Here is a 14,793-nt window from a genome sequence, read left to right as displayed (position 1 = left end):
ACAGACAATAGCAGGTAGAATGATACTTATTACGGAAAAGAGGAGATATTCATGGTACTGTAGAAAAACTTAGATAAGTAATATGAATGGGAAATGATCCTTACTACAGTTGGTCATGTACTTGTTGAAATGTATTGAACTAGTGGAGGTAGATGAGCATAAATTAACAAGAAGGTGAGTTTGTGGCTAGTAAGGTACTTGAAGCTGTAAGTGTGGGGAAGAGCAAGATGCTCCATGGATTTGATATTCTGGCAACTGTACCAAGATGGAGAGGTGGGAGCTGGGAGAAGTTTGTGCAAAGAACCAAAACTGCTACATTTTTCGTTTGGCTGGGACTCCCCTTCCCCTGGTGTGGGGAAACCTCCCCCTCCATGCAGCAGTGCCTCAGCGATGATGGGCTATGAAGGTTCGTGAAATTTCTATTTATTGGTGTTGTAGCAGCTGCTGCACTTAGAGGTGCACAGCTTGGTACCTCAGCTGTAAACAACTTTCTGATCCAGTATGTAGCTCTTTGGAGAAATATTTTATTGAAAATTCTCAAATATACAGAATAGAGATTTTACTCATGTACCCATAACCTCACTTTAATGCATATCAATATTTTGTGATCTTTTATTCTAATATATTTTAAAGTAAAATTTGGATTCACTGTATTTCATACATCAATAATATATCAGTATGCATCTCTGATACGGATATTAAAAATAACATAATCATAAGACATTATCACATCCAGTAATGCTTTTCTTCCCCTTTCTGCTTTTCTCACTCTTCTTTTAGGTGTATATTACATATTGTTACCAGATACGATTAAGAGAAGAAGTAGGCACTGTACCCATTTTCCTTGTGCTAGCATAGTATTTTATTTGCAGTACATCATCTGCATTGGTTAGAGTTCTGTAGAGGAGCAGAATTGATAGAAAATATGTATTTTCACATAACTTTGCAAGGGAATTTATTACACTTCTGGGTTCAGAGGCAGGACAATCCACAATGGCTGTCTGTGTGCTGGAGAGCCAGAGGATTCAATAACAGCCAAGCCCAGGAAGCTGAAAGCCGTAGAACAATAGGGATCAAAGATGCACCACAAATATGAGATCAAGGACCTGGATACTCTCTGGAGAGTCACTTATATAAGCCTGTGCTGGAAGGCTGATGAAATTAAATCCTAATATCCACAGGTGACAGGAGAGGCAAAAGATGTACCTACTCAAGAGAGTGGGAGCTTCTAAAAGATGCGATAGACTTCTTTTTCATTCTGCCCTTGCCACAAGTCTACTGGATGGTGCACACACAATCAGGGTAGGTCTTCTCTCCTGAGTTTGCTGACCTGCATGACAACCATCTCTGGAAACACTACCCAGACATATTTGAGAAATGTGCTTTACTAATTTTTTAGCCTTAATCCACGCAAGTTGACATATTAGGACTGATGGTCACACCATCTATGAAGATTGAAGTTCCTGGATGTGAGGGTAATCTGGCTGCAACATCTGTCATCCCATTGATTGCCAGGATTGATTCGGCTGATCTGGCTGCTAGACTGCTGTTCCTTTCCTCCCTCATTGCTCCATGTGCTTCCCTCCTGAAGCTGCACTTGGTTTAAGAGGATGGTCACGCCCATAGAGGAGGCCCATTGTTTCCTCCATCAAGGGTATAGGAGTTGCCGCACTCCCCTGCTAGACCCTCCAAACAAGCTCTCAAGAGTGAAGTTCCCTGGCTTTTGCCCTCCTCCAATCTATACCTGAAACCTTAATTAGCAGAAAGATATATTTAATGTGTAAACTAACCTAGTACTATTTCAAGATATATCCGTTCCTGTATTTCAAAAGTGTCCATTAGGAAAATCTTAGTCTGAGAGTTCTTAAAGACTTTCAAGCAGTATAAGTATTCCCAGTATTTATAGATATGAAATTGCCTGTTCTGCCTGTCATTGGCTGGTGGTGGGGAAGCTTATTCTCCTAAGTAACTTTATGAAGTAACTTAAAAGGCTAATTGTTAGAGTTTAAATCTAAAGTGTTTCCCCCAAATCTCATGTATTTGGAAGGTGACTAGATCATGGAGATCCATCCATTGATGAGTTTAGTAGCTGAATCTACTGCAAGGAGGTGGGGCATAGCTGGAGGTGGGTCACTGGGGTTTGACCCAGAAGGGAGTATTGTTCTTGGCTCTTCCTTTCTCTCTTCTTTCTGCCATGGCATAAGCAGCTGTCTTCTGCCAGGCCCTTCCACCACCTGACTATGGACTGAATTCACTGGAAACTTTGAGGCAAATAAAGCTCTCTTCTTTAAGTTGTGGGTATCGGGTATGTTGTTCCAGTGATGAGAAAATAAATGACTAATACACTAGTGACCATAATACCCAGCTATCCTAGTTACTGTCTTTGCCCGCCCTTTGCTACCAAAGAAAGTCTACTTCACCTTGTATAGAGTAGGTTAAATAAAAAGAGAATACAAAGGATTCTGATCCTTACGGATTTATGATGTGCTTGGCAAAGTTAAAGCATATTTAAAGATTAAATATTCAAAAAGGATTGAAGTTAACTGTACAAAGTTAATTCATGCTGTGGGCAGTAAGAAGAGTGAAAGGAACTTCCAATTGAGAATAGTCCTAGGTTTTTTGAAGTGAGATTTCATCTGGTCTTTGCTGGTCATAGTTCACAGGTGAGAAGAAAGCAGTAGGGTGTTCGGGAAATGCTGTGGGTGGTGGGAAGGAAAACAGGACAAATGAAATGTGGAAAGCTGAAGTCACACACCAGGTTGAAGGAGGCATGTTTAACCCAGCGTGGTGGTTACTGTACCACGTGCCTCTGCCTTCTCACCTGATTCTTAAAAGTTGTTATCCCATTTTATTTATTTATTTATTTTCTGCCATTAAGTTTATTGGTACATTTTAGGTATACATTACAATTATATTCATCATTGGGATCTTGTATCTTTACATGATGTATCTTGGCTCTTCTTTTTTTCCCATTCCCCTGCCCTCCCTCCAACCTCTCCATCCCTCTCTATTTCAAAGACTTTGTTCCACTTTTTCATTTTCTCATATTAATTCCATTCACCTGATTTAGGGATAGATGGGTTAGATAGTTTCGTGCATATTGACCTTGTCCCATCTTAAATGAATATGATGATAGTACTACGCATTTTTGCCTCAGGGTTTTCTCTGGTGCCTAGAAAGTGTGCTCACACAACAGAGACACTTCATGGATGGAGTTAGTATTTGTGTAGGCAGTCTTCAATGAATGGAGGTTGAAGGCAGTGGAAGATAGCCCAAAGTATCACGGGCAATTCTAGGATGCATTTTACATGTTTTCTCAGACAGCCCCCAATGGAACTAAGCCTTAGTTACCAAAAGGGTCACAGTGCCACACATTTGTATTGCTTTCCCCTCCTTTCGTGCATCCCTATGCTCCTGCTCCCTGAACATTGCTTCCTAAATAAACTCAATACTTGCAGCAGAATCTGCTTTTCAGGAATCCCAAACTAAGATAGCCTGATTGATATACATTAAACAGTATTATAGGGAAATAGGAATAAATCCAGGATGATAGGTTTATGACGACTTGTTACCCTCTCTCTCTTTTTTGTGGTACCGGGGATTGAACTCGGGTCCTTGCGCTTGCAAGGCAGGCCACCGAACCACGGAGCTAAATCCCCGGCCCTACCCTTTCTTGTTGATTAAAAAAAATTATCGCTATTTACCTGTTGACTTCATAGTGCTTTTTCCTTGCTGTTATTTAGAAGAAGTAAAACTGATTTCCATTTTTATATTACAATTTTCACAGAGGTAGACATGACTTGTAATTTACAGCTCTTATGGATTCTTGTTTCGAGGTTTCATAATGTCTCTCCTCATTGCAATAAATGGCAATCTGTTCTTTCTTTTGGTCAGGCCACATGTTGGGGGGGGTCATAACTGGATCTTATCTTTTTCTCACAACCTACCTCAGATCTGTCAGAGCATCTTGTTGGCTCCATCTTCACAATAATGCAGAAACTGGCCAGATGTTAATATCTCCATCACTGCTGCTTTGGTTTAAGCCACAGCTATCTCTGAGACTGTTGGAAGAAGAACATTATATGTGGCTTGCCTCAGTGCTTCTCCCTTTAACTACCAGTTCAGTCTCAGCAAAACAGAACAATTCTTTTAAAATGTTTAAAATGACTGTGTTTTCCTTATCCTCAGCACCCTCCTATGGCTTTCTATCCTACTTTGAGTAAAATCCAAAGTTTTTACGGCGACTGAGTAAAAGACAAAGTTTTTGCATGATCTTTCATCTCATTTTTCCTTTGACCTTTGTTCTCATTCCCTGACTGATGCTACTCCAGCCCACTGGCCTCATTGGTGCAGCACAGACAGGGCAACAATCTCCCACTGTAGGTCTTCGCACTTATGTAACCTCACATGGAAACACTTTCCCTTCCCCTCCTCTAGTACTTACTCACCTGTTGTTACTGCTTTACTATCAAAAATTGTAAACTCTACCAGAACACACCCTTTCTCCTTCTCCTGTTTTATTTTTCCCTTTAGTACTTTTCACTAATAAATCTGTTATATTTTATTTAAAATGATTGAAACTTTTCCCCAGGAGGTAAAGGTAAATTCCATTAGGGAAGGCTTGCTTTCTTTTTTGCCCTTTTGGTGGTAGCTGGTAGAGATGGCCAAAAACAGCAAACACAGACTTTGATGGTTATTTTAGGTGTTAACTACACTTATCACCAGTACGGATGGGCATTACTCAGTGTGCTGAGGGACTGCATAAAAAAGGCAGAGGAAGAGCAAATTTGCTCAACCTGAGGTACACCTTTTCCTGCCCTCAGACAAAATGCTTCTAGTTCTTGGGCCTTTGGACTTGGCTGAATTGTGGCACCAGCTTTCCTTGTCCTCTGACTTGCTTCCGTAACTGTGTAAGCGATTCTTGAAGCCAGTCACCCCTCCCCCACCCATTCAGTTTCTCTAGAGAACCTTGACTAATCTATACATTTACAGTGATTTATAGTGGGTCCCTAATAAATATATATAAATATACATAGGTACCATATATGAATATGTAAATATTTAAAAGGTTGCATATTCATTCTGTTATTTTGTGTATTTGTTTATATATAACACATTTTATATATATAAACAAAATGAAAGAATGGATATACAACCTTGTTTAATGGTTTTGAACTTTTTTTTTAGACTGAAGATGGAGCTCTACTGCTAATGTATGGAATGTACTTAAATGAATGTACATTAATGGGTAATGTGCTTAAAGATTTTAAGAACAAAAAGAATCCAGGAACTGGATTGGAATTACTATTTAGCAGAACTTGTGTTTTGATTTTTAGTTCAAATTCAGGGTCACGAGATTTACATCTGAAACCACAAAAGCTGTTAGAAGCTTTATAATCAATGTCTAAACACATAAAAATCACTTCTTTTATAATTCGCTTTGCTCAGAAATGTATTCGAAAATCCCTCGGCATCTTTGGCTTAGAGAAAGTATAGTATGGAAGTTCCAAACTAGGCCACAGGCTCTGTAAGAACAGATACCTAATTATTTCATATACCACAGAGTTCCTAGTGACTGTACCTGGTAGATGGTAAGTTCTCAATAAACTTACTGTCTGATCAGTGAACAAAGATGATGTAGAAAGTTTCCTTTGTGCTCTCCTCCCCCTGCCTCTTCCTAGCAAGAAGCCCCAGATGTTGATTTCATCTATTATTCCTGACTCACCCCTTCCCTGGCCTTTGGTTTGGTCTGTCCCTCCTTCAAAGTTTTTCGGTGTGATGCTGTCATCCATTCTCAGCACATGGCTTGTCCAGCATCTGTTCTTCCTGAATGCCGTGCAGGAGCAGAAAGACAGGAAGTTTACTATTTCCCCTTTATCACAGGCTTACCTTTATGGGATGATTGTGAGGGTCAGAGGAAGGCAGAGAATGAACTGGGTGGAAGTATTTAGGTTGTGTAAAACATTGAGCAAATTGAGCAGTGATTGCCAGTGGAAGCGATGGTTATGCACCACTGTCCCCTACATTTTTGAGTTGAGAGGACATCAACTAATATAATATAAAAAAATGAAGTATTTGTCCCCTTGGGACTTTTATACTTTTTAGAGAGAAGTTGTTTTCATTCATGGGTAACATTTAGTGTGGAAATGAAGTTTTATGTTAGTTTCAGTGGTTATATCGGTCTTAATTTCTCTTGCACTCCTAGGATGGTAGCCTTTGTTAGTAAAACCAGCACAAAGATGTGTATGCTGATGCGCATCTGCCAGTTCAGATCTTTTTTTTTTTTTCAGGGTTGTGTGGAACGTGGTCGGAAGGTAAGGGAGTGAAAATGCCTTTTGAAAAGGGCCTATTAACTGAATTTTGGAAAAAAAAATGTTTCCTGACTTTGGTGTTTTACTTCATTTATATAAATTTACAATTAAAATATGGTTCCAGATAAGCAGGACAAAACCAAAACCAAACAAACATCCAAAAAGTAAAAATATGACTTCCAGACATAGCACTGTGTCTTTTTAGGAATCTTGACCTTCACTAATTGTAGTTATTGGTTTAATTACAACTTCGGTTACTAACTAGAGTATTCTGGATGCTGTAGTAAAAAGAGCCCAGCTATACAGCGATCCAAACACTATTATAGAACTTTATCTTTTGTTTTTGTAATAGAAGTGGAAATGTGAACAAGTCAGTAGGCAGCTTTCTTCCCACCTGGTCATCCAGACATTGCAGCAATAATAGCTTTGCCAGATATAGGTCCCAGGGTGGTCCCCATTTTTCTTTTTCTTTTTTCTCTTTTCCCAGTTTGTAGAGGAAAAAGTAAAGACAAGCCTGCATAGAAATTTTCATTGCAAAGTTTGGAAGTATAATGCATAATTTCTCCTATTCCATTGATTAGAATTTAGTTTCATGGTCATACATAAACTCAAGAGTCTGGAGGATGTAGCTATTTAACTTGGGTTCTTTAGAAAATAGAACCTAAGGCAAAGACCATGTGCTAATGCTTTATTTGTGACGTATAAGTCCAGGGCAGAAGAGTGACAAATTGAAGTGAGGCAGAAAGAGTGCAAGGTAATGTGCTTACTGTTACTTCAGCACACACTGAAGATGATAGCATGTTCCTCAGCAGGTGGACTCACTAGGAAAGACTGTCTGGCAGAAGCGCAATTCGGAACATTCTGCTGGTGTGATGAAGTAGGTCTGGGTCTGAATGGCCCTCCTTCCCAAAATTCATGTGTTGAAGTTTAACAGCCAGTGAGATGGTACTAAGATGTGGGCTGTTAGGCGGTTATTAGGAGCCTTTGCATCCACGAATATATTATTACCTCTGTAAAAAGGCTCGAGGGAAGTATTTAGTCCTTCTCTATTTAGATATCTTCTACTGTGTTAGGACATAGGATTTGCCCTGTCTAGAGGATTCACCATTCAAGATATCATTTTGGAAGCAGAAATCAAGCCCTAGCAGACACCAAACCTTTTGGCACCTTGATCTTCTCCACCTCCCAAACTGTGATAAATAAACTTTTAACATTTATAAATCATCCAGTCCTAAGTACTTTGGTGTAGTTGTATACATCAACCAAGACAAAAGAAAACAAAATTATCTACCCACTTCTCACTTTTTGTGTCTCACTGGTCACAGCCTGCTGCTCAAGAATCTGTTGCTCAGTACTATTGCTTTGTGTCATTGAGCACCTTTGGTAGCTTCTCAGCAGTCAAAACCAACATACTATGGTGTGGTATTTAGTTGAATCTGACTCAGAAAGTGGCGGAAGACAGATCTGTGGAATGTACCTTCTTGGCCTCAGAGAACAAAAATTCGTAAGTTTGCATTAAATTGTGGCAGCAGTCTGGAAGACAGGAAAATCCAATATAGTTTGAAAATTTATAAGAAGTCCTCCCATCACATCATTCATATCTATTTATATCCTTCAAAATATATCTGATTCACAAAGTATAATATAGGAGCAACTTTTAATGTTTTAGAATAAGAGGATATCACATTGTTCTGGGAAGTAGAGATAAAAATTCAATCAGTCATAGAGTTACCTTAATACTAAATTTTACTAGAAGAGCCAAGGCAAGAGCATTGGTGTAAAGCAACTACAGTCCCTTCTGCTACAGCTGGTCTTAAGGCTATACTTGCTGTCTCTTATCTCTTTCTACCGTCTATTGTAGATTTGTCTCCCCGGTACTTTTACTGATATAGTTGCCTTATGGGGTGACCTACACTTCATTCTAAGGATTCTATGCTCTTTGTTGTTTTGCAGTTATTGGTATATGATTGTTATAATTGGCCAGTGACATTTATGGACATGGAAATACTAAGAGATTCCTTAGTAAATAGACATGTTCAACAGACATGGCAATAGACATGTTCCTCCGTGTCTGCATTGTGCTGATACAATTTTAACTTCTCATGGTAATTATTCTAGCTAGTACAGGAACTCCTTTCTTTGACTACAACTGTCATGGTGTCCAAATTATCCATGGTAGATACAGTTTTCAATTCAGGGAGCTATTACTGTGACCTGGCAATAGTGTTGCTTCTCTAGGAATTGGGACCAAAACCCCAGCAGAACATAGGGTTGTAGGATGGGAAATAGATACTACAAATGGATTACTGAGTGTAATAAAGAGAAGAGAGAATTCTGTCTCTACCTTGTTATTCTTGAACTTTTGTTTTTGATTACTGGAGACATAGCAGTTACTTCAGTCCATTTAGGCTGATATAATGACATATCATAGACTAGGTAACTTGTAAACAATAGATATTTATTTCTCATAGTTAAGGAGGCTGGGAAATCTAAGGCGAAGTTGCTGGCAGGTTCAGCATCTGGCGAGATCCTGCTTTCTTATAGATGGAACCTTTTTTCTTTGTCGTCACATGGCAGAAGGGGTGAGGCATCTCTCAGATCTTTTTTTTTTCCTTTTTATTGAGTTTATTGCTACAATCTAGGTATACAATACAGTTACATTCATCATTGGGATTCTGTACCTTATACATGGAAAAAATAAAAACAAAAATAAAATAAATTAACATTTCTAGACCAATATGGCTGTCCATTTCTGTACAATGCCAACTCAACACAGTAAATTGGGATGACTTTTTCCAAAGTTGGCAGCACCAATAAAGTTTCCCAAAATTCATTTTATATATATGTATATATATATATTTATATTTAAATAAAAAGACTAATAATAGCAGTATGTTATGCATCGATAGCAGCAACAGCTTTTCCAGGTTCTGCAGTCATCTCAGATCTTTTTTTAAGGATACTCATCTCACTCCTGAGAGCTCCATCCTCATGAGCTAATCACCCCAAAGGTTCCAACTTCTAATAACGGCATCTTTGGGGTTAGGATTTTAACATATAACTGGGTGTGGTGGCAACATCCAGACCACAGCAGTGCTATAGTACTAGATGTGAGTTTAGTGTATGTACTGAATCCTACAAGTTGGTGCCTTAGTCCTCAATGTGCTGTCCCTGAGCTGGAAGCTTAGCTGAACCTTTCACAGCTCACTCCACCTTTTTTTTTAGGTTGCTGTTTTTGAGTGATGAACTTATTTATCAGAAAGGCATGTACATCTTAAAAATGTACACCTTTAATCCACAATAAAAACACTAAACAGAATGTGTCAATAATTTTATAAGCCATGAAATTTATGAGAATCATATATATGTGTGTGTGTGTGCACAGTTGCACAGAGTTGCATAGAAATATAACAGAACAACAAATCCAATGCCTACATCTTATAAAAGGAAAATGGAAGCCCACAGAGAAAGTGACTCAATAGGAGCCTATTGCTCAGTGTACCTGTATTTTGCCATTTTTAAATCCAACCTCCCTCTCTCCCTTTTTCCTCTTACCCTTCCTAGCCTCCTTTAACTACAATTCTTACTTTTCTCCTTTGAGGATGGTTTTTTTAGCTTCTGTATATGAGTGTGAACATGTAGTATCTGTCTTTCTGTATCTGGCTTATTTCACTTAACATAGTGTTCTAGTTCCATCCATTTTGCTTCACGTGAAAGGTTTCATTCTTTACGGCTAAATAGTATTTATACACACACACACACACACACACATACACATTTTCTTTGAAAATTCATCTGCTGATGGACACTTCAGTTATTCGCATAGCTTGGCTATTATGAATACTTAGGTACAATGAACATGGAAATTCAGGTATCTCTTTGATATGCTAATTTCATCTACTTGTTTGAGGTACACATTTAATACTTGGGGATATTGGGGTTTAGAGCCAAGTATTTCTGAACCCAAAGCCTGTGCCTCACTTGACAGTGAGTACCAAAGCACACATCAAACTGTCTGGGGTATATCTTGCAGAGGTTGTCTCATGGGCACTTCATAGTCAGCATTTAAAAAACTGATCTCATCATATCTGCCTTTGAGTTTGATGCCTCCTAGGGTACACTATCATTACAAATGAGGCAAATTGCTAGCTGCCCAAGCTGGAGAACTAGGGGTTGTGCTATATTATTCCTCTTCATCCTCACCTATTCAATCAACCACTAATACCTGCAGTGTCCAAGTCTTACATTCTCTCATGTCTGTCCATTTTCACTGCTGCTCTCCTAGTCCGACTTACCATCATTTGTTTTAAGTTAATTCACTTACCTTCTAATGAGCTATATAATTGCTTAATGAGGCACAGAATATTATTTTCACCTGAATTTCTTTTACAATGTGCTTTATCTTCTACTGGAAGAATGTTTGGGATAGAGCAAGGGTGGAGAAGCTATCGCCAAGGCTGCCTGTGTTGTCATTGAAAGCTCTAAAAGGTTTGCCATCACTGGGTTAGAGCATCCCTTTCCCCAGCACTGCTTTACTCTTGTATCACAGCATAGTTAAACTTGTTAGGTGATACTGAGACTTCAGGGAAAGGGGAAAATTATGGTTTTTTAAGAGCACAGAGGAAATAATTCTATGGTTAAATGCCCAGTGCAGAGGGAAAGAGAAGATAGAAAGAGGAAAGATAAAGGAATAGAGATAGGGGTGAAGAATTAGAAGATTGTAAGAAGATGGGAGCCATTAAAATTCATAGGATGAAGAATCAACAAATATTTTTAGGAATATTATAGCTTGTGATAGGGCAAGAGACCACCAGCTGCCCAACTTGGTCTGTTTGCACAGTACTGCTGGTGAACTGCTGGGCCCTCTTTGCCCAGTGGGAATGGCACCCCTTAGTGTGGTCCTGGGTTAAGACTGGTGAGAAGAGGGGAAAACCGGGATGGTTCTGGAGGAATTTTTTTTTTTTTTTTTTTTTGTACCTGGGATTGAACTTGGGCCCTTGCACTTGTGAGGCAGGTACCAGAACCACTGAGCTAAATCCCCAGCCTGATTCTGGAACAATTTGATTTGCTACTTAGAGGCTTGCAACTGAGGCTCTCTCTGGGCCAAGATTAGAGGGGCTGGAAAAGCCATCCTGAGGCCTACCCTCTGCTGAGCATGGGGAGGAGTGGGGCCCAGGTGTTCTTAAAGTCTGTTTTAGTGGCAGAACAGCAGACTCAGGACCATGTGCACATATATAAACATATATGAAGTAAATCCTTCCTTTTTCCCTCTTATAATGTTTTTCAAAATACTTAAAAAAAAAGTTTTTTTAGAGTAAATCTCTATTGGAGGAACTGAACAGTTTTATATCTGGGTTAACAGAGGTCAGAGAGGATTCATGAGCCCAAATTGCAGAGGAGGCTGTGAGAAATAGGCCCAGGAAAATTTGCAGAAGTTTTGGAGCAGAACCTTAGTCTTTTGCTACTACATGGAACTGTTGAGGGCTCAAGACAATTATTTCTACATCTCTGAAGAGATGAGGGGTCCCAGCTGCCTTCTGATTGGCATTTGGTTGTACAAAAAGTCACTCTTTCCTGAATGACAAAGTGATATTTCAAGAAGCATGTAAATCTAGAATTTTTTTTTTTTGGAAAAAAGATAGCCAAGCAACTAGAACAAGATTCAAGAATTTTGAAAAAATTAAAAATTGATGTGGAAATGGTATTTCAATGACCTGGATTTTATTCAGAGTTTTGCCTTGACTGGGTTCTAGGGAAATGCCAATGGGAAGTAGTGAACTTCTCCTTAACCTTCTGGTCCTTGTCAGTAAAATTAGGGACTTAGAGCAAACACTGTTTCCTAAAGATTGATTTCTGTGATAGTAGTTGTGGGAATTTCCATGTTTCTACCCATGTCCAAAGTATGTTCATAGATAGATGACTATAACTCAGGATTCATCTGATATAGTTCAGATTTATGCCTGATTCCTGGTATAGTTATTAACAGTACCCATTATACAGTTAAAATTGTCCAGGATTGGGTAATAACATTTATAGTTACCTTGTGATGACTTGTTCTTTGAGTAGAAAATTTTAAGTTATTTTAAACAGGTTGCTTAACTGCAAAACTTTCTAGATCTTTTATTCTGGGGTATAGTCACCAGTGTTTTGTCTTTGAAATCCTTGATTCTTATGGGAGTAAGCTAGTGGAACCTGTTTTAGGAAAAAGTATTAAATCATCATAATTCAACAAATAATTATTACAGTACTATGTGTCAAGCCCTGAAAGAGGCAATGGAAAAACATCATGATGGATAGAACCTTACTCAGTTTATGCTCTGATCCAGAAGTGAAGCAAAAGGCAGTGGGGATTAAAATAGTATACACAGAATTGCAGTTCAAGGTCACATCCTAACTTTGATATTCTACTATGATGCTATGTAATTAAGACTAAGCTAAGGCTGAATAAGTCCAAATCTCAAGTGAATGGTATAATCTGTAAGCACTATGTCAAATGAAGTTTTAAAAAGTTTTAAACTCAGTACTGAATGGATTGTTTGATAAAAATTTCAAAGTATTCATATAATGGTCCAGAAAAACAGTTTTTTTCATGAGTGTGGAGATCATCCTATTTTAACATTTAGAGTTTTAGCAGTGCTCAGAAGGAAATGATTGGTAGGGTTATTTCTAAAAAGGTACAATAAATATTACTTTACAGAAAGTCTTTATGATTGGTGACTGTGATTAGAAAGTTACCTAAGATTAATTTTCAATAGAATTTTTATGATTAACACTGATAGACAACAGTGGTACAAAACAATTTATTCACATATTAATTAATGTATTCCTTAGACAATCAGATTGTATTAGTATTCCCAATTTACAAAGGAAGAAACAAAGCCCAGAGAGTCTGAGTAACTTATCCAAGCTTTTATAGCTGATTAATGTTGGAACCAAGATGTAAAGTCAGGCCTTGTACCCTTCCTCACTAGTAAAAGTAGGGGATTTAGTTCAGTGGTGCCACACTGCCTTGTCTCGCAAGTACAAGGTCCTGAATTTGATCCTTGTTACCAAAAACAAAACAAAACATAAAAAACAAAAAAACCCCAACAGACTAGAAAAAGTAAATGTCATTAGTTATGTGTGAGGGCTGATTGTGAACATAGCTTACCAACTCAGAGTTCAGTAAACTCAAAGTACCTTGAAATCAGTCATAATGAGAATATTTACAGCACAGAAATAAGTAAAGGTGACAGATGAGAGCTCCTCTCACCCCCAGAGTTGATTGTTAAACAGTTACTAGTGTACTACTGAGTAGAGACATTTGGAAAGCTGTTTGAGTCTTACAGGTATTCTCTTGGGGAATTGTTGGTACTTCATATGTTACTTTGGCATTTTCATCAGATGAGAATTCCTTTTGTCTTGAATTAGAAGAGTATATCTAAATGAGAATTCTCATGATCATTGAATTATTGGATCTGAGAGTCTTTTTTAGAAAACTGTTCCATCTGTCACCAGACTGAATCCAAGGAAGTTCCTGAACCCAAAGTAAGGAACCTAACCCACCCTTCTTTTAGAATAAGTTTGCAACTTTGCTGAAAATAATTTCCAGGACTAGTCATTAAGAGACACAGTTAAGGTTTTATTAGGTAGACATTAAGAGGTGCATACTTGGGACATAAAGTGATGACCCTCAAGAGAGAATGGTACTTATTTTGTATAATAGGGACTATTTATGCTTCTCTTGAAGCTGTGGAAACCCTGGGAAGGTGTGGCTCACACCCCAGAAGGATAGTAGCCTGTTTTACAGCTATGGCCCAGTTTTTTTTTTTGTTGTTGTTTTTTCCTGATCAGGTAATTCAAACATTCTTTGGATTCTCTCAACCAGTTCCTTTACTTTAGGATCAGGTTTCTGCTCTTTTACTTTTTCAATTAAGCCAACTATGGAGTTCAGCAATCCTGAAGAATCTTGAGTATGATGAATCCAGAAGGGAAGGACCCTAAATTTAACTAAGGGAATGGTGAAATGGATTACCTTGGGTAACTTTGACTGAGACCCAAAATTGTAGTCTTCTTAAAAGTACCACCTTTAGGTATGATTTCCTTTTTATCTTTTATTTCTTCTACCCTAGCTCAGATCAAAGTACAGTGTTACATATTATAAAACTTTTTGGCTCATACTCCTTTATTTCTTTAAGCCCATTATTTGCATATTTTTACCACAATGTAAATTCATAGTTACTTATATCTGCCTCTTTTTTCCCTGCTAGACTATAAGATCTACATTAAAATCAATACCAGGTTAGTTCTACACTCTCAGCATTTTTCCAAAGTGCTTGAGTTCAGTATTGATTAACTGAGTAACTTTAGAAAGTGTTTTTCTTTTTTTTCTTTTAAATTGAATTTATTGGTACATTCTAGGTAGAAGGTACAGTTACATTCATTACTGGGATCTTGTACCTTTACCTGCCAGGTCTTGGTTCTCATTTTTTCCCCTTGTCCC

General features: G+C 38.2%; 2 long non-coding RNA genes across 2 annotated transcripts in view; both read right to left on the bottom strand.

Moving 5' to 3' along the window:
* Positions 1-2,539: 2,539 nt before the first annotated feature.
* On the bottom strand, positions 2,540-5,820 carry LOC104854328. Its single transcript, XR_778061.2, has 3 exons — positions 5,726-5,820; positions 3,948-4,061; positions 2,540-2,696 (listed from the first exon to the last, which is right to left on the bottom strand). It is a non-coding gene; the product is annotated as an uncharacterized LOC104854328 (long non-coding RNA).
* Positions 5,821-8,797: 2,977 nt separating this feature from the next.
* The window catches only part of LOC104854327, a 17,936-nt gene continuing 11,940 nt past the window's right edge, over positions 8,798-14,793 (bottom strand). The window contains exons 2-3 of the long non-coding RNA XR_778060.1: positions 12,352-12,503; positions 8,798-8,949 (exon numbers count right to left, since the gene is read on the bottom strand). This is a non-coding gene — a long non-coding RNA (uncharacterized LOC104854327). The remainder of the gene's footprint in view (positions 8,950-12,351; positions 12,504-14,793) is intronic.

This window comes from Fukomys damarensis, unplaced genomic scaffold (assembly GCF_012274545.1).
Source record: "Fukomys damarensis isolate Sample0158 unplaced genomic scaffold, DMR_v1.0_HiC HiC_scaffold_28, whole genome shotgun sequence".
NCBI lineage: Eukaryota > Metazoa > Chordata > Mammalia > Rodentia > Bathyergidae > Fukomys > Fukomys damarensis.
This window is presented reverse-complemented; position numbering and strand designations above follow the sequence as displayed.